Source organism: Heterocephalus glaber, unplaced genomic scaffold (assembly GCF_053883595.1).
Source record: "Heterocephalus glaber isolate CG9 unplaced genomic scaffold, H.glaber_assembly_v1.0 deba00001442, whole genome shotgun sequence".
Lineage (NCBI taxonomy): Eukaryota > Metazoa > Chordata > Mammalia > Rodentia > Bathyergidae > Heterocephalus > Heterocephalus glaber.
Genome location: NW_028258296.1, coordinates 38,380,247 through 38,402,107, shown reverse-complemented (window position 1 = coordinate 38,402,107; position 21,861 = coordinate 38,380,247). Strand labels below are relative to the sequence as shown.

The window sequence follows — 21,861 nt, the reverse complement described above, 5'->3', positions numbered from 1 at the left end:
ATATATATATATATATATATATATATATATTTTTTTTTTTTTTTTTTTTTTTTTACTCCCTCCAGCTATGTTTTGCTCTGTCATCAAGAATTATTTTCCTAGCTGGTGCGGTGGTATATGTCTATAATCCCAATCCCAGCACTTGAAGGCAAGAGGATGGGGGGGGAGGGTTCATGGCCATCCAGGGCTACATAGAGAATTCAAGATCAGCCTAAAATAAATAGTGAGACCCTGTCTCAAAAAAAGAAAACCAATAAACAAATCAATGAAATTATTTTCCTTACTCTTTTTGCTTAGGTAACTCCTATTTCCAGAGGGGGGTTAAGGGGGCTAGGAATCCCAATATCAAGATGATGCCATCAGGGATGTGTCTTACATGGGAACCCATCTTAAAATTCCTACCACTCCTAGTAGTGCCACAGGCAGGGGATCAAGCCTTCAGCACACAAGGTTTTGGCAGGCATTCTATATCTGACCCATTGCAACCTGTCCCTGAATCCAAATATTCACAGCAGTCTAGCAATATAAAACACATGTAGTCTATCTCTAATAATCCACAATGTCTTAATAGATCCAGCTTTGCTGTAAAGTCTAGTTCCAAAATCTCCTTTGATACACAAGGCAACTTTAACTATAAACCCCTGTAAAAATATTTCTTAAAAGTCACATTTTCAAGATACAATTGGACAAAATGTGCCAGTTAATTTTATCAATGTGACTGGATTAAGAGACTGGTAGAGAGGAGAATGGATCATAGAGTTGCTATCTCATCAATAGATTAATATCTGAATGTACTAGTAAAAATTGGACCACACTTGGAAGGGGTGGATCACTGGAACTGTGTCTTTGGAGGGTATAATTCTTGCTGGAGCTGCTTCTTATCCACTATGAAGTAAGCAGCTTTGCTCCACCACATCCCACATCATTCTACCATGTTTCTACCTTACAGTCAGCCAACCATGGACTGAAACTTCTGAAACTGTGAACCAAATTAAACTTCTCCTGGAAAGGTGACCAATATCCAGGGCACATATTTCCAATCACAATAGAGAAACAGAGGCCAAGAAAGCAAATATTGGAGAAAAGCAAGATAAAAACCCATCAGGGCAAACATTAAATCTTATAGACACATGTGCAGCATCTAGGGTATGTAGTAGCATGATGTGAGTGCCAAAAGGCTCAAGCATCCCTGTCCCTAGGACCTTGCTGACTGCAGCCTATCTGGGCCACTCTCTTGGGTTGATTCTGCTCACTGCTTTTAATTTCCCTTGGCAGACTCTCTATATTGGCATATCTAACTTCCCGGAGTCTCCATTGCTGATCTGGCATAACTCACATCCACATGCCTCACCCTCAGGGTTGTTTGCAGGGAGCCTAATGCTGCCACATATTTCCTAGCTTCTCAGCCTTCCCTTTGAAATGTTTGTGGAAATTTCCATGAGCTCATAATTCTTATAACCTCCATGGCTCCAAAACCAGCAGCATCATATGGATGATGTCAAGGTCTGTTGATGGTGCAAGCTGCACCCAACCTACAGCCATATCGACATCTTAGTATGTTGTTAGCTAAACATTAAAAAAATGAATCCTAAAGAAACAAATTCTTAGGCATCTCTAGGCAGCCAGAGCATACTTGAGCTCTCTTCTGAAAAATTTTAAAAGAAGTTTACACTTTTATATCTTTGAGTAGAAATAGTTAAGGGTTTATGCATTGACCTGATGTCAAGGTGCAGGCTTCATTAAATTCTGTATTCTAGCTTATTTCTTTGCCTAAATTTAGTCCTAAACCATACTGATATCTTTCAGTGATAGTTTGAAAGTTGATAAAATCTAAGTGATGGAATGAGTACAAAGAGAAACATTTTCATTTGATATGGATTTGAAATTATTTATTCTTCTTTATTTCAATTGGCATATACAATTTGTACTTATATGTGGGATACTATGTAATATTTTGATAGATATACATTTTTAATGTTCAAATCAGTGTAAATATATTTATATGCTCACACATTCTTATTTCTTTGTGGTAAAAACATTCAAAATCCTTTGAAGAGACTCTCTTAGCATGTTTGATGGTGAACGCCAATGTGAGCAAGATCATATTAGAAACCAATACAATGATTCCTGCTTCCCATCAAGATAGAGCAACACGAAATCAGCTTACTTTCCAGCCTGAAACAATCAAATAATAGATAATAAATAAACCAAAAGTTATCAAGGCCATTAGAAAACAAAGTATAGTGAACCCTGAAATATAGAAAACAAATGAGGTTCAGGTTACTTTTGCCTTATAACTGTTTTGAAAGCACTTCCAAACAGTTCCATGGAAAGGGAAAACCAGATAGAAGCATGAAAGTTCTGCTAAATTAAGGAGAAAAATCTGAGAGTCCCAGAGAAAGTGACACTTCTGTTCACAGAAGAAAATACTGGAGATGAGAGAGATTCCAAGAGTATCTGTTCCTATTATCCAAAGTGGAAACCTATGTCAAAGGAGCTTTTTAATTTTTTTTTTTCAGTGCCAGGCATCAGACCAAACACTAAGTAGAGCATCAAAGAATGCTTCATTTCAGCAGTGGTACAGACCAACCAATCTTGGGTTGTGAATGAAAGGATTTCTGGAACATGAGATGTTTAATAATAAAACCAGAAAAATCCCAGGCAAACCTGAATATTTCATCACTTCTTTTGTACAGGAGTAATTTGCCCTACATTAAATTCACATTTCAAACTGTCTAATAAATTTTAAACAAAAGATCCAAAATGATCAAAAAATTTCAAAATGATCATCAAAAATCATAGCTCAAGAATATATATGCACATATATGTATATATACACATATATACACTTACATAAAAAATCCCATACCCACCAATATGAAATTATCTTGCATCTAACTGAATCTTATCAGGCATGCAAAAAAAGCACAAAATGTGTGAATTATGAGAAAGAAATACACAAGCTCAAAGCTGATAAAAATGCTAATACTGGCATACAAGATCAATTACTAGAAACTGTATTTGAAGTATTGTAAAACTGGCTAGAGATATGAAATACGTTAAAAAGACCAGGCCAAACTTTAGGGTACAAAACTAGAATGTCTGCATCTAGTTTCAGCTACATCTCTAGTTTCAGCTCTAACACACAAAATACTTAGACATTGCCATTCCTCCATTTACAACAATAAATCACTGGACCAACTGAAAACTAAAGACTTTTCTTGGCCCAACTGAAGTTAGAGAGCAAATTTATGCAAAATGTGAAAAGATAGGCACACCCAGAGAAATACATAAACTGATATCTCCTTACTCGAAGTAGAACCACTGGAACTATAAGCTTGTAAGAATACATAAGTGATAGTTTTTCCATATGATTGGGGGGTAAAGATGCAAAATTTGAAAGTGAGAAGCTTTCTTTTGTCATAGTCTTAAGGAGTCCAAATAATGCTTTGGGGCCTTCCCTAAAGAAACTCAAACAATTTCTCACAGTGAGGATTTAAGAAAGGTATCCTGGTGTCCCTGGAAGGACATTGTCTTATACAGAAGTCTTGTAAATTATAGATATAGATATAAACATAGCCATGGATAGGGGTATATGGAGAAGATTCATTAGGGAAATTGGCATATGTAGTTATGGAGGCTGAGCTGTTCTATGATAGGACATCTATAACCTGGAGATCATGGGATTCAAGCAGCATGGCTCAGTTTGAGTTCCAAACCCTTAGAACCAGGAAAGATAATTGTGTAACTTAGTCTCAGGGCAAAAGCCTTAGATTCCAGAGGAATTCTGGAGAATTCTGATTCCTCAAGCAAATGAAGAAGGCAGTTGCTCTGATAAAGAGAGAGGGATAGAGAGAGAGATTGAGAATGAGAGGGAGAAAGGAAGGGAGGAAACGGAGAGGGAGGGGAAGGAAGGGGCAGAGAGAGAGAGAGAGAGAAGGAAAGAGAAGAAATTTTGCCTTTTTTCTGCCCTTTTGCCTTTATGTTTTAACTGGCCTGCATATTGGATGGTACCTACATATATTGAGGGTGAATATGCTTCACTAATTCTACCAACTCACATGCCAATCTCATTGGAAACATCCTCACAGATACATCCAGAAATAGTGCTTTGCCAGCACTCTAGGTATTCTTTAATCTCCAGCCAAATTAACACCTAAAATTAAGCAACACAGGGCTCTGTTAAAATGTAGAAAACATGCAAGAATAGATGGGCAATGTAATTAGAGAGAAAGAAACTTTAAGAAAAATGACAGGGAAATGGTAGAAATAAAAACAATAACAAAACTGAAGAGCACCTTTGATAGGCTCCTCAGGAGACTAGACATAGTGTAGAAAAAAAATCAATGGATTTGAACAAAAAAGGTAACAGAAACTTTCCAAATTGAAATTCCCACCAAAAAGAATGAAAAACAGAAATGAAAACAAAAAGTAAAACAAAACAAAAAATTGCTCAGCATCCAAGAACTGTCAAATATATAAAAAGTTGTAATGTACACTTAATTTGAATGACACTAGAAAAATTGAAGGGAGGATTTTCAGGAATATTTCAAAAAATAATGAGCAGGAACCTTCCAAAATTAATGATAGATTTTTATGTGATCAAAGAACCTCAAAGAATACCAATGGAATTACATATTTTAAAAATCCCGTACTAAAACATATCCTATTTGTTGTGAACTAATTTATGCCTCCAAAAATTATGTTTGGTTCCTAACCACCAGTAGATGTTTGTGTGTGGTCTAATTTAGAAAAAGACCAAAGGAAGTCCTTTTAGATTAGGGTAAGCCACAACCAAATAAATAGTGTTATCTTATAAAAGGAGGGAAATTTGGTTGTGTGCACACATGCACCACACAGAGGAAAGACTATGACAGGAATACAAAAAACACACACTGGGAGAATTTCATATGATGACAGAGGTGAAGATTAAAGTGCTGAAGCTGTGAACTGAAGAAGACCAATGGTTGCCAGAAATTACCAGATGCTGGAGGAAGCAAAGAAGTGTTGTGTTGAGCCTCAAAGAGAGAGAAACCCTGTTGACACTTTGATTTTTAGTATTTAGGCTCTTAGAATTATAAGAATAAAGTTATCATTTTAAGCCAATGTTGACGGTAGTTTTTCAAGCCTAATAACTTATACAGTATTCAAATTGCAGGAAATATAGAACAAAGAAAGTCTTTAGGAAGACGGGAGAGTGGAGTGCCTTACCTCAAGAGGACTAAGGATGGGAATTATAAAAGACACTTGTGAGAAACTGTGCAAACAGAATAATGAAAAATAAATTTTTATAATATCAAAAACAAAGAAAAACAACCCACCAACCTAGAATATTTTATACAGTGGCTTCTTTCAAAAATGAAGGAGAATAAACAGTGAAAGAAATAAATTCTCTTAGTTAAGTAATTAATATTTTTATCCAATTCTTCCCAGCTTGATCTATTGGTTTGACATGACTTCAATAAAATTAATTAAGCTATTTTGTAGATATTGGCAACCTGCTGAATAAGAACAAAGTTTGAGAACCTATATTACCAATTTTCATGACATAAAATGATAGTAATCAAGAATATATGGTGTTGATAAAATAACATATATAACTCAGTGGTACTGAACTGACAGTCCAGAAATAGGACACAACAGTCAGGTGATTTTGACAAAGTTCTAAGGTCATTCACTGGAAAAAAGACAGCTTTTTTTCCCACAAATTCTGAAAAATTTCTTCATCCACATGCAAAATATAGACTTAGAACAGAACTTAGATGTTACACAAAAATTAACTCAAAGTATATCAGAGACCTAAATACAAAATACAATATCATTCACTTCTAGAAAAAACCTTAAAAATAAATTTTAGATATAGTATCAAAAAGATGACCCATGGTAGAAAAAAATTGCTAATTTAGACTTTATTAAAATTGAAAACTTCCAATCTATGGGATACACTGATATGGAAAGGAATATGGGACAGACTGAGAAACATTTGCAAAAGCATTTGGAAAAGACTTGAATCCAAAACATACAAGGAATTGTTAAACTCAATAGTAAGCAAAAATTACACCATGGACAAAAGATCTGTACAGATATCTCACAACAGAAGACATACAGATGGAAACTAGTAAATAATCAGATGGAAATTAAAATACTGTCAACCTTATTTGTCATTAGAGAAATAAATCCAGGTTAAAACAATAATGGCATACTATTACATACATATTAGAAAGACTAACATAAAATAAAACTTGATACTATTGATGACAACAATATGGAGCAGCAGAAACTCTTATTTCTTGTTGGTAAAAATGAAAACTGATATATGCACTTTTAAAGAGAGTTTGGCAATTTCTTTCAAAGCTAAATATAGCCTTATGTTTAAAAGAATTATCTATAAAAAAAGAATAATCTATGAAATCACACAGAAAGAAGATTCTTAAATATGTATTGGAAAAGGAAAGAAGTTAGTCTAAAAAGATGCATACTGAAAAGATACTCAATCGGCCTTTTAGAATTTTGATATTCTGAAATTCCAAAAACTACAGAGATGCTAAACAGATCAGTTGTTAAGGAATTAGACATAAGGGAGCTTTGGTTAGATAAAATGTGAAATAGTTTAGAATGATAAAATTATTTTGTATGACACTGTAGTACTGTAAGACTTTTGTGAGACTGGAGGAATTCCAGGTTAGAATGCAAAATGTGACAAATTTAATATATAAGGTGGAGGTTAAAAATTCTGAAACCACTACACATGTGTACTGGAAACAAAAAATCAGCAAATGTCTGGTGAATGTGAGAGCTAGATTTCTCCCTATTGGTGTAAGAGGTTAAGGACAAGAAAGGATATGTAGACTAAAATGCTACATGTATTATTGATTTGGCATTGGAAGACATCAATTTGAATTCATATTTGACTTAATGTAAACAAATGGATGTACATATTTTTGTAATTCTACAGACATGTGCATATACACAGCTTAGCATATGCACATATATTTCTTTGCTTTTTTTCAGTAAAGCAGCCTAGGATAAATAACACTTTAGTAGCAATAATGTCTTGTGGTTGCCCCTTTCAGCAATAGAAGCAATTCTTTATACAAAACTTGATTTGGATGTTTGTTGAGACTGATGCTTCCAATCATGCTCCAAGAAGATATAAAAAAAATGTTTATTAGTCTCATAAAGCAGTTTTCTAGGGACAGAAAGGCAGATTCTCAAGCAGGTCAGAAAAAATTGAGTCTACAAAGAGGTTTTGCTTTTATTGTGACTGGGGCGGGTGCTGGGTGATTGATCCCAGCTGCACATGGAAGGGATAGATGGTTTGACCCTTCTAAGAGTTTCTTTCTTATGTGGGAGCTTTCTAAATGTCCCAGATGTGGGACAAAAGGGAAAGAAGGAGGGGTGCTTTGCTTAAACTGTCAGTAGGAAGCATCAAAATTTGAATCAGACTTTATTATACATGAGCACATTAAACACATTGCTGTGGGTTTTAACACTTGTTCTCTATTAAAAGAAACCAAAGATTATTGCAGAAATGACTGATTCTAGAGCTAGAAAGTATACAAGAAGAGTTTTGAGCATTTTGTAGTGCAAGAAAATAGGGAAGCACTCAAAAAAATTAATGGTGGGGCTTTGTCAAAAACAAACAGGAGCCAACAAAAAGATTTTCAAATGGCCAAAGCTGGAAAATTGCAGCCACAAAATAAAGGTAACACTGACTTATAACTCAAAATACGAAATAAATATCCATGAACTGTAATAGTATAAATAAATAATTGAATTTCAATAAATATTACAGAATAGACAATTCTGCTCTGCAGATTAATTGACGCAATTTATATAAGCATTCCTTTCTCAGAATGATCAACATACTCCTTGTCTTTAAGTATAACTACACATGGTGACTCACTTCCAAAAAGTACAATATAGAAAAGAACAGAGGAATGGCTTTAAAGTGGAGAAACTGGAAAACACTGTATCGGCCATAATAAAGGTTCACATCAATAGTATAAGGCACATTGATAACATAATCTTGACATAAATTATTAAGAACTATACTTTATCTCCATGCTTTCCTTCCCTAATTACATAATCTTTGTACAATTGTACATTAAAAAAAAAGTCGAGTGACCTTCTACAAAAAATATGACCAGTTACTTTTCAAAATCCTAAAGATCAACAATATCAAGAAAAGATAAAAAACTGTCACAATCTGGAGGAAATTAATGAGTATCAAGACTAAGTGCAAGGAGCTATCTTAGGAAAGATCCTGGAACCAAAAATGAACATTAGGTAAAAACAAAATATTAGAGTAGGACTTCAACTTGGTGGCTGCCTTATTGCCCGTGGCTACCGTGATTGCCTGGCCCGGGGTGGGCAGAGTAAGGAGTGGTGTTGCTTGCTTTCCCTAGGGGCATCGGGAGCTCAGGGAGGACTGAGCCTAGGAGACCAGCCTTTGCCAGCAGCTTCCAGCTTTTGGGATGGCAGAGGCATTCAGGTTCTAAATGGTTTCTAAACAGTTGGGTGCAGATTTTCATGGGCCTTTCAGTGACCTTGATGATGACCCATTTAAGATAGGAGACAAATTCAAAACACCAGCTAAAGTTGGTTTATCTACTGGCTTCTCTTTGCCTGATTATTTGCAGGTTGTCAGAGGAGTACAGTATGACTTCTCCTTGGAAAAGAAAACCATTGAATGGGCTGAAGATGTTAAGAAATTCCAAGAAGCCCAGCAGGAAGCAGAGTGCAAGGCTGAGGAAGCAGAAGCTAAAGTGAATTCTAAGAGTGGCCCAGAGGATGATAGCAAAATGAGCTTCTCCAAGGCTCATACTACAGCCATTATGCCACCTCCTATTAACCCTATCCTTGCCAGCTTACAGCACAACAGCCTCACTCTGACTTAGGTCAGCAGTAGTTCCACAAAACAGAAAGTTCTCAGCCCACCCCACACAAAGGCCGATTTCAATCCCACTGACTTTGAATGTGAAGAAGACCCATTCAATAATCTGGAATTAAAAACTATTGATGAGAAGGAGGAGCTGAGAAACATTCTGGTAGGAACTGCTAGACCCATTATGGCTCAGTTATTGGACAATAACTTGCCCAGAGGCAGCTCTAGGTCTGTGTTACAGGATGAGGAGGTCTTGGCATCCTTGGAGTGGGCAACCCTGGATTTCAACCCTCTTCAGAAACCCAATGGCTTTATAACTTTACCTCAGTTAGGCAACTATGAAAAGATGTCACTGTCTTTTAAAGTGTCCCTTCCTCGTATCCCTATAGTAAGCAATGTCAAATCTCTGTCCTTTCCCAAACTTGACTCTGATGACACCAGTCAGAAGACAGTCAAGCTGGCGAGCACATTCCACAGCACATCCTGCCTCTGCAGTGGTGCATTCTGAAATTCTCTAGAGCCTTCTACCCAAAGCAGTGCCAGTGAGATCAATGGGAACCACACTCTTGGGCTTTCATCTTTGAACTTGGATAGTGGCACAGAGGTGCCAACTCTGACAACATCACACATGCCTTCCCTGTCTGTTTTGTCTCTGTGCACAGAAGAATCATCACCTTCAAATGCAGGTCCCGCAGTCACCCTTCCAAATTTCTCAGTGTCACAAGTGCCCAACACACCTGCCCTCAGGCCTATCTTGAACTACAAACACTGTCTCCCAGTGAGGGGCAGTGCGTAGAGACAGTTGTCAACATGGGCTATTCATACGAGTGTGTCCTGAGAGCCATGAAGAAGAAAGGATAGAATATTGAGCAGATTCTTGACTATCTTTTTGCACATGTTAAGCTTTGTGAGAAGGGCCTCAACCCCTTTTTAGTGGAAGAGGCTCTGGAAATACACCAGTGTTCAGAAGAAAAGATGATGGAATTTCTTCAGTTAATGAGCAAACTTAAAGAAATGGGCTTTGAACTGAAGGACATTAAGGAAGCTTTGCTATTACACAACAATGAGCAGGGCAATGCATTGGAAGACCTCATGGCTCAGGCTAGAGCCAGCTGAGAACAGACCTTTCCTGGGCCCTGCCACAGAACAACCCCCACCCCCACCCCAGGAGGCCCTGCAGAGTCTACCTGTGGGGAAGAGAAGGGACATACTTCCTAATTTTCTTTTGGGTATTAGAAGGTCAGGTGTGGAGAATGTGCTTGCCCATCTCTATGAGCCTAAGTCTTGAGCTGGAGAGAAAGTAGGGAAGATTTGGATATATTAATGCCCCAGATCCATCCTAGCTCCTTCCATATTAAATTTATTTGTATTTTAACAAGTGCCTTGCCCACCTTGGCCCTCCAGATAGACTACCTGTGTCTTTCTTGGGTCTCTGCATCCTCAGCCAGAACCTAGCTTGGCTGCCAAGAAGAATGGGGAGAAAAGGGGACTGTCAGACTCAGTGCTGCTTTGAGGCTAGAAGCTTCCCCTTCTATCTGCACTTAACTTTAATCTAAGTAGAAGTGAAAGGTTCTTCCAGGGTCTTGTTCATTTTCTCACCTCTTAACAAAGTCTTAGTGTTACACTGGTTCTGTAATGTCTGTGAGGTACAGAGAATGCACTTTTTCCATGGGGCTGAGATTTCCTCTTCTGCTAGGCAGTCACACCATACTTTCTTGTCCAGACTATTTCTTGCAGTGTGGTTTGAACCACAATCCTCTGCTGCCCGGGGCTTTGGAGCTCCTGGTTTAGAAAACCATTGCCAATGTGAGTAGTCACTGGCCCCTTCTCAGCACAATTGAATGGGTGACAAAACAGGCAACGACTTAAATCACCAAGCACTAACACCCCCATGGTTCTCTGTGAAAAATCTCTTCCAGCCCTTCTTTAGGATTACACAAGTAACACATCTAGGCATAGAAATCAGTCTCTTTGGTTTGTTTTGTATTATGTTGTATATCAATAAAGATCTAAGTACAAAGGATATAGAGTCTTCATGAATCTAAAATAATTTGCTAACTATTTTGATTCTTCAGAGAGAACTAATAAAAATCTAAAGGGAAAAAATTAATTAAGTCTGAATTTTATGTAGTAATAATACATAAATACTGATTTAGTATATGTGCTGCCAAAGCAAGCACACATAAATACTGATTTATGATTTATGACAAGTGTTCCAAACTAATGCAAATATCAACAAGAGAGAAATATTGGTGTGTTATAAATGAGAACATGCTGTACTATTTTTACAATTTTTCCCATAAATCCAAAGTTTTACTAAATTAAAGAAGTTTATTTAAAAATCTACCAAGTAGAATTCATGGCTAGATTGTGCATTGTCACAGAAATAATCAATGAACTTGGAAGTAATAGAAATAAAGAATCTCCAAAATGAAACACAGAGCTTAAAATAAAAAAAAACAAAACAAAAATAAGCACACCATTAATCAGATATAGGTCAGTTTCAAACAGCATAATATATATGTGATTACAATTTCTGCAGTAGATGATTAAGGGGTTACAAAAAATCTGAACATGTAATAGTTCAACTTTTTTCATATTCAAGTAATACTGGAGTTAGAAAATTCCATGTTCTACAAGTACACACAAAAAACAGAAAAAAGAAGTAAAAAGCCAAACCAATGCCTATGATAATGAAATTACCTCAAAGTAGTAATAAAGAGTAAGTCTTAAAAGCTCTTATGGATAAAAATTATATACAGAGAAACATATATAATGTTGCTAATAGATATTTTGTAATAAGCATTGCAAGTTGGATGAACTTGTACCAAAATACTTAAAGTACTGATAAAGGTATGTTCAAACAAAAAAACCTGAAATATGTTGGCTCTTAAACAATTTATTAATTTTCTATTTCTGTATAACAAATCACCACAAATTTAACAGATTAAAACAATATACTTTTTATTATTTTATAGGCTGCTGTATTTTCCACTTCAGGATAACATCCAACTATAAATTGTCAGCTGGGTTGCATTCTCTTTAGGGTCAAATAAAGAACACTATTTTGATTTTTGGTAGAATTCATTTTCTTTGTTTTCCAGGACTGGAAATTTCTGGTCTTGCTAGCATGGTTAGAGGCCACTCTTAGCTCCTGGAGAATGCCATATCAGCTTCTTTACAAGTGGCTCACATCATGATACCATGCTCCCTTAAGGCCAGGAGGAGAGCAAGAGTGAGAATCTTGGAAAAAGTGAGGTCTTATATAACATAACATAATCACAGGACTAACATCTCATCAGCTTTGTCATAAAATGAAACATAATAATGGAAATGACTTCCCTCATGTTACCTATACTCTATCATTGAGAAGGATGTCATAGTACTTTCCTTGAATTAGGCAGCCTTTAGTTACTATAATAAATACTGTACTTGAAATAATCAATTTATAAATTAAAAGGTTTACTTTGGTTTACTATGTTGGAAGTTTTGATCATTATTAATTGGCCCCATTGCTTTTAGGCCTACCACACCATAGCACATCATGGAGGCAGTATGTGACAGATCAAAGTCTCATGGCTTGGAATTAAGAGAGAGGAAGAGACAAGTGTCTCATGATGCTCTTGCAGGGTACATTCCCAATGATCTAAAATCTCTTTTAGACCCACCTCTTAAAGTTTCCACCACTGACCCCAGCAAGCACAGAGTAGATGAGCTGCACAGGTGCCAGAAGCAACCCCCCACCCACTGTTGAAATGAGAAGACACATAAACAAGTCACAAAACCAGACTTCCAGATCACCTCCAGCACCCCCAAAGGGAAACAAGATGGAACACTCTGATACTCAACCACCTGGACTCCCTGAACTGGCAACAAAAGAGGATCTGGAAAAAATGAAATCAGAAATATTTTCTCAGATAACAACAGAGATTGTACCCATAGTACTAGACATGATTAATAAATCTAGAGAGGAGCTCAGGAACATGATGGAATCCCAACATAGGAAACAAATGGAATCCATAAAACAGATACAGATTTCCAGGAGATTAAAAACTCCATTGAAAGTTTACACAGAAGAATGAGCCAATGTGAGGACAGAATTTCAGATATAGAAGATAAGATTACAATGAGTCACCAGGAAAAGAAAAATTGAGTTCAAATTGTAAGGGACCATGAGAAATCAATCCAACAGCTGCTAGACAAGGCAAAGAAGAATAACACAAGACTGATTGGAGTCAATGAAGAAACAGGAGAGAGTGCAGATGACATAAAAAAAAAACTATTCAAAGAAGTGATGGCAGAAAACTTTTGAAGCAGGGGAAAAGAACTTGACATACAGATAAATGAGGCATATAGGATTCCAACTAGCCTTGATCAAAAAAAAATCTACACATAGGCATATAATTGTTAAGATTCCAGAAACCCAACAGAAGAACAAAGTTCTAAAAGCAGTTAGAGAAAAGAAACAAATCACATACAAAGGAAAGCCCATCAGAATTACAGCAGACTTCTCAATGCAAACCCTCAAGGCAAGAAGAGCTTGGAGTGACTTGCCACCCCTAAAGGAAAACAGCTCCAACACAGAATGATGTACCTTTCAAAATTATCTTTCAAAATTGATGGAGAAATAAGATACTTTCATGACAAAGAGCACATTAGGAACTTCATGAATACTGAACCAGCACTCCAAAAAATTTTAGACAATATCCTAGAAACAGACAATGAGGATCACAAGCACAGGAAGCCCAGCAGAATGAATCTGTCAGGCATGACAAGAAGTTAAATGCAAAGGGGGAGAATCTAACAAACAAGAAAAGTCATGACAATGATAAGTCAATATGTATGAATTATAACCATCAATGCTAATGGTCTCAATTCACCAATCATAAGAAATAGACTGGCAGAATGGGTCAAGAAGCAAGATCCAACAATATGCTGCATACAAGAAACACATTTCATTCAAAGAGAAACTCATAGCCTGAAAGTTAAAGGCTGCAAAACAATACTCCATGTGACTGGAACCCCCCAAAAAGGCAGGAGTAGCTATCCTCTTTGGAGATCAACTGGATTTCAAATGAAAATCTGAAACACTCTGGTCCCAAGAATTTCAGATAAGGGATACTCAACTTGTAAGTATAAATCTATTGTGAACATGTGTTTTCATTCCTCTCAAGTAAAAACTTAAGAACAGAACAATGGGTTCTTTTTTTTTCTTAAATTCTTTTATTGGTACATTTTAGGTATACAAAACATTTACATTTCTCACTGGGAACTTGTACCTTTGCATGATGCATCTTGGTTCTTATTTTTTCCCCATTCCTAGCCCTCCCTTCACCCTCTCCACCCTTCCCTACTTACAAAGACTTTTTTTCCCATTTTTTCCATTTCTCATCATTTTTCCTTTCCCTTCTTTCCTTTCCCCTGCCCCTACCACTACCCCTACCCCTACCCCTTTGGACCTTTTCTTCCTATTTTGCATTATTGATTATTCATTCTAATCATTGGTACATTTTAGGTATACAATGTAATGACATTCATCATTGGAAATTTGCAGCTTTACATAATCTCTCTTGGTTCTTATTTTTCACCCTTGCCCAGCCCTCCCTTCAACCCCTCCATTCCTCCCTATTTACAAAGACTTTGCTCCTATTTTCCCATTTTCTTATATTAATTCCATTCCCTTCTTTCCTTTCCCCTACCCCTCCCACTTCCTTCCCCTTTGCCCCTTTTCTTCCTATTTCACATTACCTATTAAACATTTTAGTCCTTTTTTACACTTTCAGTTTCTCACACCAGAGAAACTATTTGGTGTTTATATATGTGTGTCCTATTTAAACTGTGGGTTCTTAACAGTAATACAAGAAATTTCTATATTGTTTTCCAAGATGGTTTTATCATTTTACATTCACATTAGCAGTATTAGAAAGTTCTAACTGGTTCACACCTAAGCTGACATTTATTCTTTTAAAACTTAACTTCATCTCCCTAATGAGTGCATAATTCAATCTTGTTATCATACTGATTAGCATTTTTCTGTTGTTGTGTGTTGCACACCTTTTCTTGTGCTGTACTGGCTATTTGTCATCTTCTTGTGTCTATTTTAATTGGGTTGTCTATTAATGAGCTGAGAGAGTTCTTCATATATTCTGGTCTTAGGTTATGTGCATTATAAATATGGTCTGTTTAAGGACTACTTTTCATTTTCTTAATGATGTCATTTAAGTTCTAAATTTTGATGGAATCTCATTTATCAATTTTTTCTTTTATATATCATGTTTTTTATATCCTAGGAAATTCTTGCCTACTCTAAATTCATAAACATTTTCCCTTATAATTTCTTCTTAAAGTCTTATAGTTTTAGTCTTTCCTATTTAGGTTCATAGACCCTTTCAAGTTATTTTTATGATGGAAATAAAGGGTTGAGGTTAGCTTTTTATATACAGATACCAGGTGTTCTAGGGCCATTGGCTGAAAACACTATCTTTTCCTCTGCTCTTGAATTGAGTTTATATTCTATAAAATGCTAATGTTAAATAACCTTTCAAACTCAGTGGATCATATATATGTGGTTCTATTTCTACATTCTCTGTTTTATTCTAATGATCTATATGTCTTTTCTTACACCAACACTGCCTTGATTACTGTAGCTTTAGAGGAAGTCTTAAAATTAGGTACCAAATGTCTTCCAACAGTTTTTTTTCTTTCTTTTTACTTTTCTAGGTCTTTTGTACTCCCACATAACTTTTAAATTTCAATATCCAATTCTTCATTTATAGCATGTATACATGGACCTGAATTTTTATATATGCCTTGTGTTTTCTAATCCTGCTAAATTCAAGTACAAGTTCTAGGGGCTCTGAGAGATTTCTTAGTATTTTCTCTGTAGATGATCGTTTCATGTACATATAAAGATTTTACTTCTACTTTGCCAATATTATTGTAATTGCATCATTCTATTGGCAGACTATCTTGGTTTGGGTCTGTGTTTCAAAGTTTAATGGACAGATGAAGATTAGACATATCTGCCCTTGTTCACCACCTTAGGGAAAAAGCATTGTATCTTCTCCATTCATATAAGGCATTTTTGCTGGAAATGTGGAGTACATGTCTTATCTGTTTAGAAGGTTCTGTTCTACTTCTAGATTCCTGATAGGTTTTACCATGAACAGCTGCAGAATTTACTGACAGGATCGTATGGCTTTCTCCTTTCCTCTGTTAAAATGGTGACTTTTGGGGGTGGATCTTCTAACGCTGAACCAACACTGCCATCTCTATGATAAAACCACTTTCTATACACTGCCAGATCTGACTTCTAATAGTATGTTTTGTTAAACAAATTTTTATCTATGTTCATACATTTTTCTTCTATTATCTTTATCTGATTTTAGTATTAGCACAATGTTGATTTCCTAAAATGAGGGGAGAAGTGTTCCTTCTTTTTTCTGCTTTAAATGTTCAACATAATTCATCAGTTGAAATGTATGTGAGCCTGTAGTTGTCATATAGGTAGGTTTTCAAGCTAGGAATATACTTTCTTTAATAGGTGCTATTCAAATTTTATATTTCCTCCAGAGTCAGTTTCATTAATTTGTCTTCCAAGGTACTTCAAAGATGTTTTCAAATTTATGTCAAGAAAGATATTTGTAATATGCTTTCTATATCCTTTTAAATTGTAGAATATGTGGTAATGTCTTCTAGATCTTGATATTGTAATTTTAAGAAGATATAATAGGAAGAAAAGGTCTAAAGGAGCAGGGGAAGTGGGAGGGGTAGGGGAAAGGAAAGGAGGGAAAAGAAAAAATATGAGAAAAAGAAAAAAATGGAAACAAAGTCTTTGCAAATAGGGAAGGGTGGAGGGGGTAAAGGGATGGCATTGGGAGGGGAAAAAATAAGAACCAAGACACATCATGTAAAGGTACAAGATCCCAATGATTAATGTAACTATTTTATACCTAAAATGTACCAATAAACTTAATGGGGAATAAAGTTTCCACCACTTCCTCATAGCATCATGCCAGGGACCATGCTTTCATCTTACAAGGTTTTGAGAGACATTCCAGAACCACACCGTGACACTTCTTAACTCACAGGGAGAAGACTGAACAGCAGAATATCAGAAGCTCAGATCGGGATCACCACACTCAGTCCACACAATACAAGAAATGTTTTTTTTTAATTTTATTTTACTGGTACATTTTATGTATACAATGCAGTAACATTCATCATTGAAAATTTGCACCTTTACATAATCTCTCTTGGTTCTTATTTCTTCCCCTTTCCCCTGTCCTTCCTTCAACCCCTCCATTCCTCCCTATTTAAAAAGAATTTGTTTCCATTTTTTCATTTTCTCATATTAATTCCATTCCCTTATTTCCTTTCCCCTACCCCTCCCAATTCCCTTTCTCCTTTGCCCCTTTTCTTCCTATTTCACATTATATATTATATCATATAGTCCTTATTTACACTTTCAGTTTCTCACACTAGAGAAACTATTCAGTATTTAGACATGTGTTTCCTATTTATTTCACTTGAGTATCATCTCAATGTGCAGCCATTTAACAAAAAAATATTTCTAATGTCTTGTTTTTTATGGCTCAGGAGTACTCCATTTTATTTAAAAGAAACACATTTTCTTTATCCAGTCACCAGTTGATGGGCAATTGGGCTGCTTCCAAGTTTTAGCTATTACAAACTGTGCTGCTATGAACATGGGTGCACATATATCACTGTGGTATGAATATTTTAATTTTGGGGGGAAGATACCCAGGAGGGGAATAGCTGGGTGAAATGGGACTTCCAGTCCTAATTCTTTGCAGCATCTCCATACTGATTTCCACAGTGATTGCAAAGGTCGACACTCCTACCAGCAGTGGAGCAGTGTTCCTCTTTCCCCCCAAACCCCCAGCATTTGTTATTGATTGATTTCTTGATAGCAGCGATTATTTCTGGAGTGAGGTGGAATCTCAGCATTGTTTCCATTTGTATCTCTCTAATGACCAGTGATGTTGAACATTTTTTCATATGTTTATTTGCTACTTCTATTTCTTTGTCTGAGAAATGTCTGTTTATTTCAGATGCCCATTTTTAGATTGGGTCTTTGAATTTTGGAGGTTTGATTTTTTTAAGTTCTTCATAGATTCAAGATAGTAGACCTTTGTCTGAAGCACAACTGGTGAAAATTTTTTCCCACATTGTGGGTGGTCTCTTCACACAGTTGGTGGTTTCTCTTGCTGTGCAGAAAATTTTTAATAAGAAGAGATCCCACTTGTTGATTGTTTGTGCTAGTTATCAGGCAACTGAGGTTTTGTTCATAAAATCTTTTCCTACTTCAATGTCTTCAAGAGTTCTTCCTAAACTCTCGTCCAGCTGGTTTAGTGTTTCTGTTTCAATATTTAGATCTTTAATCCATTTAGATTTTAATTTAGTTCATAGTGAGAAATACAGGTCTAGTTTTAGTCTGTGGCAAGTTGAAATCCAATTTTTCCAGCATCTTTTATGAAGGAAGATATCTTTCATCCAATTAGGGTGTTTGGCTCCTTTGTCGAAGATGAGGTGGCTGAGTGTGTCTGGGATTGTTTCTTCATCTGCTAATCTGGTCCACTGGTCCTCAGGTCTGTTTCTTTGCCAGTACCATGCTGTTTTTTATCACAGTAACTTTGTAGTATAGTTTCAAGTTGTGGGTTATAATGCCACTTGCCATGTGTCTGTTACCTAGAATTGCTTTTGGCATTCTGGGTCTCTTCTTGTTCAAAATGAATTTTTTGGATTTTTTTTCTCAAGGTCCATGAAGAATGCTGCTGAGATTCCAATTGGGATTGTATCAAAACTATATAGCAGTTTTGGAAATGTGGCCATTTTCACTATGCTGATCCTTCCTACCCAAGAACAAGGGACATCTTTTCATTTTCTGATATTGTTTTCAATCTCTCTTTTCAAAGTGCTACATTTTTCAGAGAAGAAGTCTTTGATTTCTTTTGTTAGGCTGATTCCTAGGTATTTCAGTTTTTTGGATGGTATTGTGAAATGAATTGTTTTCCCTAATTCTGTCTCAGTGAGTCTGTTGTTTGTGCAGAGGAAAGCTATTGATTTTTGTGTGTTGACCTTGTATCGAGCTACTCTACTGAATTTGATTATTAAGTCTAGAAGACTTTTGGTGGAGTTCTTGGGGTCTTCTATATAGAGTATCATGTCATCTGCAAATAATGACAATTGGACTTCTTCATTTCTTATCTTTATTCCTTTTATTTCTTTCTCTTGTCTAATTGGTGTGGTTAATGATTCTAAAACTGTGTTGAGCATGAGTGGTGATAGTGGCCATCCTTGTCCTATTCCTGATTTTAGTGTGAAGGATTTCAGTTTTTGACCATTTAGTATGATAGTGGCTGTTGGTTTTTCACAGATGGCTTTTATCAGATTGAGGTAGAGACGATCTTTGTGGGATTTTATCATAAATTTGTGCTGGATCTTGTCAAATGCTTTTTCTTCATCTCTTGCTATGATCACATGGTTTTTTGTCCTTGGCTCTATTGATATAGTGTATTACATTGATTGATTAGAGTATGTTGAACCATCCCTGAATCCCTGGAAAAAATACCACTTGGTCATGATGTATGATCTTTTGATGATCTTCTGCATTTTATTTGCCAGTATCTTATTAAGGATTTTTGCTTCTATGTTCTTTAGTGAGATTGGCCTATAGTTCTCTTTTTTGGTTGAGTCTTTCTCTGCTTTGGGGATCATCGTGATGCTTGCTTCCAGGGATGAATTCAGGAATATTGCTTCCCTTTCAATTTCATTGAAGTGTTTAAATGGTAGTGGCCATAGTTCTTCTCTAAATGTCCTTTAGAATTCAGCAGTGAAACCATGCACACCTAGGCTTTTCTTGGTAAGTTTTTAATTAAGTTTTCAATTCCATTGACTGATATTGTATTGTTTGGAATTTTTAGGCCTTCTTCATTCAAATTTGGTAGTTCATATGTATCTAGGAATCTGTCCATTTCTTCTGTGTTTTCCGTCTTATTGGCATATAGATTCTCAAAGTAGGTATTGATGATCTTCTGGATTTCTTCTGAGTCCATTGTAATTTCATCCTTTACATTTCTAATTGCATGGGTTTTGGCCATTTGTTTCCTTTTTCTGATAAGGTTGGCTAAGGGTTTGTCAATTTTGTTTATTCTTTTGAAGAACCAACGCTTGGCTTCATTGATTTTTTTTGTATTGTTCTCTTAGTCTCCATTGCATTGATTTCTGCTCTGATCTTTATAATTTCTTCCCTTGTATGAGCTTTGGGTTTGTCCTGCTCTTCTTTTTCTAGAAGCTTGAGGGTCAGCATCAGGTTGTTTAATTGGGCTCACTCTGTTTTCCTAATATGTGTATTCAGTGCTATGAATTTCCTTCATAAGATTGCTATCATTATGTTCCATAGATTCTGATATGTTGTATTGTCATTGTCATTTAATTGAAGGAACTGTCTGATTTTTTCTTTAATTAACTCTGTGACCCATTGGTTATTCAGAAGTGTGTTGTTCAATTTCCATGTGTTTATGAAATTCCTGTGGTTTCTTTTGCTGTTGATCTCCAACTTCATCACAGTATGGTCTGATAATGCCTAGCGGATACCTTCAATTCCCTTGCACTAACTAAATATGTTCTATGAGTGAATATGTGTATGTGGTCTATTTTGCAGAATGACCCATGTACAGCTGAAAAGAATATGCATTCTGATTTTGTGGAGTGGAACACTCTGTAAACGTCTGTTAAGTTCATTTATTCAAATGTTTGATTGAGTTCTAGTATTTTGTTTGCTTGTTTTTTGTCTAGTCCATCTATCTATTTGTGACAGTGGGGCACTGAGGTCCCCCACTACTATTATATTAGTTCTTACATGATTTTTCATGTCTGTTAGTATTTGTCTTATGTAATTGGGCACAGTAGTGTTTGGTACATAGATATTTATGATTGTCACCTCTTCCTCTTGGATTGTTCCCTTTACAAGGATGTAATGTCCTTCTTTTTCTCTCTTAATCAGTGTTGCTTTGATATCCACTTGATCTGCAAAGAGGAGAGCTACGCCTGCTTTGTTTTGGGGTTCCTGTCACATGGAGTATTGTTTTCCACCCTTTAACTTTCAGTTTATGAGTATCTTTTTGTATTTAGCATGTTTCTTGCATCAGCATATTGTTGGATCTTGCTTCTTGACCCATTCTTCCAGTCCATTTCTTTTGATGAGTGAGTTGATACCATTAACACTGATGGTTAGAACTGATATGAATTGACTTATCATTGTCACTAATTTTTTTTTCTTGGATTCTCCCCCTTTGCATTTAATTTCTTGTCATGCCCAGTGGATTCTTTCTGCTGGTCTTCCTGTGGTTGTGATCCTCATTGTCTTTTCTTTGGCTTTTGACTAAAATTTTTGGGATGCTAGTTTGGTAGTCATGAAGTTCCTAAGGTGCTCTTTGTCATGAAAGTATCTTATTTCTCCATCAATTTTGAAAGATAGTCTTGAAGGGTACATCAATCTGGGTTGGAGTTTGTTTTCCTTTAGGGCTTGAAACACATCACTCCAAGCTCTTCTTGCCTTGAGTGTTTGCACTGAGCAGTCTGCTGTGATTCTGATGGGCTTTCCTTTGTATGTGATTTGTTTCTTTTCTCTAACTGCTTGTAGAACTTTGTTCTTCTTTTGGATTTCTGGAATCTTAACAATTATATGTCTATATGTAGATTTTTTTTGATCAAGGCTAGTTGGAGTCCTGTATGTCTTACTTATCTGTATGTCTAATTCTTTTCCCCTGCTTGGAAAGTTTTCTGCCATCACTTCTGTGAACAGTTTTTTTTGTCATCTACACTCTCTCCTGTTTCTTCCTTGACTCTGATCAGTCTTATGTTATTCTTCTTTGCATGGTCTAGCAGCTGGTGGATTAATTTCTCATGGTCCCTTACAATTTTAAAGCAATTTTTCTTTTCCTCATCAC

The 21,861-nt window shown here is 36.0% G+C and overlaps 1 protein-coding gene and 1 pseudogene across 4 annotated transcripts in view; both read left to right on the top strand.

Annotated features, from left to right (window-relative positions):
* Col11a1 (collagen type XI alpha 1 chain) overlaps positions 1-21,861 on the top strand; it is a 702,155-nt gene that overhangs the window by 423,987 nt on the left and 256,307 nt on the right. The window lies entirely within an intron of this gene.
* Positions 49-16,630, top strand: LOC147827696 (ubiquitin-associated protein 1 pseudogene; annotated as a pseudogene). The gene has a single exon (XR_015451822.1). The product of XR_015451822.1 is annotated as a ubiquitin-associated protein 1 pseudogene (transcript).